This window comes from Amphibalanus amphitrite, unplaced genomic scaffold, assembly GCF_019059575.1.
Source record: "Amphibalanus amphitrite isolate SeventyFive unplaced genomic scaffold, NRLGWU_Aamphi_draft 000474F_arrow, whole genome shotgun sequence".
NCBI classification, from domain to species: domain Eukaryota; kingdom Metazoa; phylum Arthropoda; class Thecostraca; order Balanomorpha; family Balanidae; genus Amphibalanus; species Amphibalanus amphitrite.
This window is the reverse complement of record NW_024881968.1, coordinates 488,776-492,170: the sequence shown is the minus strand read 5'-3', so window position 1 is coordinate 492,170 and position 3,395 is coordinate 488,776.

Sequence of the window (3,395 nt, the reverse complement as noted above, 5' to 3'; positions counted from 1 at the left end):
TGTTAGTTTTTATCACAGATGATGTCTTCATGCATTTAGGCCAGGTCGGGTCAGGTCAGGTCAGGTCAACCAGTGAGGGCATTCGTAGTAGGTGACAACCACCTCTGACAGCCTCGTAACATGTTACGAAGGTGCCAAAACTACTTCGTAAATGTTCATATGGTTGCTAAATTCGAATTCAGCTACAAAAACTGGCTTAGAAACATGTAAAACTCGAAAAAGTGAACCGAGGTCATCAAAGGTCAATGACCTGACCTGACCTTCCGGTGACCTTGACACCCACCCTAATGCATGGGAGCAACATCATATCCCATGTTTGAACGCTTAAAACCACGAAAAGACTGCAAACGCGCGGCTAATGCGAGCCGACATACGCCGAATCGCGATTCCGGCCAAATATGGTCTCGAAAAGTAGGTCACAGTCACAGCCACAGGTCAAATGTCATTAGGGTCAGGGTCATGAAAATTTTAGGGTAGGTGTAAAATTGATTAACGCGAGGGTACTGAAAGTTTCGTCGCGATCGGCCGCTTTTTACGCGAGTTATTCGCGAAAAACCGAGGAGGGGGGGTCCGTTCGACCCCCCCCCTATACGGGCGAGGGTTAAGCTTTATACGAGTATTCCTACTTCTTAGACGTGAACTGCTTGGTAGTGACTAGTGATAGAAGTCAAAAGATGCTTTATAAGCTCGACTTGCAGTTGCAGCGTCACTATCAATGACATTGACCTTAGAAGAATTGCATGACCTGCGGCGGCTTGGTCCAAGTGACCAAAGTAGGTATGCTCTTATTTATCTTGAGGATCTGTTGATGCCGCTTGCCGTCTGTCGCGCAGTGGCCCAAGAGCTAAGAATATTATACGGTGGGGGAGCGTAAAAGCACTCCCAACCCCTATGCCTCCCACATCGATGTGTCGTACGGTCTGACCACCACGCATGTTACGGTTTGAAAATATGTTTTCAACGTTCTTATTTCAGGTGCGGAAGCGAATTCGCTTACCCGTAGGCCGTAACGCATGTTTCGATAAATGTTACACCTGAAATATATGTTTTTCAACGTTTCCCCAATTTGGATCAGGCTGAAGCGCGTAATTTAAATTGTGAAATGTGATTGACCAACGGCCACCCAAGACACCAATGAACGCTCGACCACAAATCACCACTTTTAGTTCATTCTCGATGTCTGGGAGTCTTGAGACATGATGGTTAGACCAAGATGACAACGACATGAGCAGGCGCGTAACCACGATTCTGAAGTTACTGGGGACCACATGGAGGGCCGCGAAGACCAAATATTATACTCGTATTTCAGGATCAGCCTTCGCCCTAGTGGGGGGAGGGGGTGTTTCTGGCCACACCCGCCAGTTTTTTTTTTGCGCGTGTAAGGAAAACCGCGGCGCGCACCGCCGCGAAATTTGGTATGGCTATGATACCTCAATTTCGAATCATGTGTAAAATTTTGACACCAGGTCACCTAAGGTCAGGTCACCAGGTAAAGTAAAGTAGCCATGCCTCGCCTCCAAAAAACTTTGTGACTCTGTCATTCCTACAGTTTTATCCCAGAAGTTTGAAACTCGAGCTTTTGCATGAGGAAATCAGTATGAACAATTCGTATATCTCAAAGTTTTCACATCGGTGACCTAATGTTTAAAAAAAATTTAGTCCGAACCTTCTGATAGGAAGGACTCACAAGGACAGAGCCACCGCTAAGCGAAGCTTGTTGCGGTGACCACTGACCCTGCCCTCTACCCTCCGATCGCGCAATTCCACTTCTATATGGCAGAATTTAGAGTCCAAAGTTTAACGTGCGCACATAGCCACGCACGGCCGGTCCCCTCACTGACTTCGCCTGGCTACGGCCTGCCACCAACCACAACCATACCTAGGAGGCTAAGGCTTGCACGGAAATTTCACGTGAAATTTTACGGCTCAGTCAGCTGATGCGTTCTTTGCCGACCGCACGGGAATTTCACGGCGTAATTGTCGCAGAGGCTTCATAAATGTAATATGCCCAGATTTGTGAAACATGCATTGAACTTAGCGTTGCTTGTATTGTCGGTAAGTTACATGATGCATCTTAAGTGATAAGAGGCAGATGGAGTTTTTATAGAAAAGTCTCTGGTGTGCACACAGCTTGTAAGAATACCTACCGGTTAATATTTCCACACCAGTTTGCTGGTTAGTAACAGCGGAAACAATCCCTAAAAAGGTTTTTGGCAAAAACGGTACCTAACATTTTAGTAACATATTCCGCAAAACCAGTCCATATCATACGCACACATTCACATTCCCCCCTCCACTGGGCGTCGCCATCTTGAAAAAAGTGCTCGGGACAAGCTTTTCCAATTCCCGTATTTCACGTGGAATTCCGCGGGATTTCACGTGAAATTCCGCGTGGAATCGGTAAAGAACGGCTTGACTTCCGATTCCACGTGAAATTTTACGTGAAATGAAATCTGTTCAAAGAACGTCATGGGAACGCGTGCTCTCACCAAGCGGAGTCCAACGCTCTACCAACTGAGCTACGGGGACGCAAAATGTCAGGTCAATTTTGCGACATCCATTATAAGTCATTGGGAGAAAATTGAAATGCTTTTCTTTTGGCCGAAAACACATTCAAACCACGTGACACAGGTAAACATGACAAAATGAATCGGAAAATTGCACCTATGACCCCTTCTATGCCCCTGTGGTCATCTCAGGTTATGAAACATCTCCAACAGTTTTTAACCATAACTTTAGGTAGAAACAAGTGATAGAGCGCTTAGAACACCATGAATGTGTTCAGCTCAACAATAACTATTGAATGACATGCAACATGACCTTTTTCGTGACCTAGAACAGGGGTCAAATTTTCAAGTTGATCATTCAGGTCAACTTATACCTACTTACCTAGTTCATTCCACCCGTCTCGACGAAACAAACGCGATGCCGGTAAAATCAGCGTCATAACTCATACAAGTTTCAAGTCAAAAGTTATGATACAAAAACCTTTTCCGCAAAAACGCCAACCTGGAAGCTAAACCGTTGACCCTAGGTAAAATCTGAGAACATTACTCAGAAAGGCCTTTGAAAGAGCTATCGAATGCGCTTTCCAGCAGCAGCAGCACTGCAGCTCTACGTATTTGGTTCCTGACTTATGCACTGGTTTGTGAAAAGTTGTCAAAATTGGGAGCAAAGGTTAATTAAAATTTTACTTTTGTTGACCTACAAAGACCTCAGCAATGGCCTGATCAAAAATGACATAGGTACCTACCTAATTCTGAAAGATACTGTAGCGAGCTATCTGTTGCTTTTCACCGCGCCTTTCTAGCTTGCTTACTTTCCGAGATAATCTGGTGTGGCCAAAAGCCCCCCCCCCCCACCGTGGCGAGGTTGGCTGAGAGGCCCACCCGGGC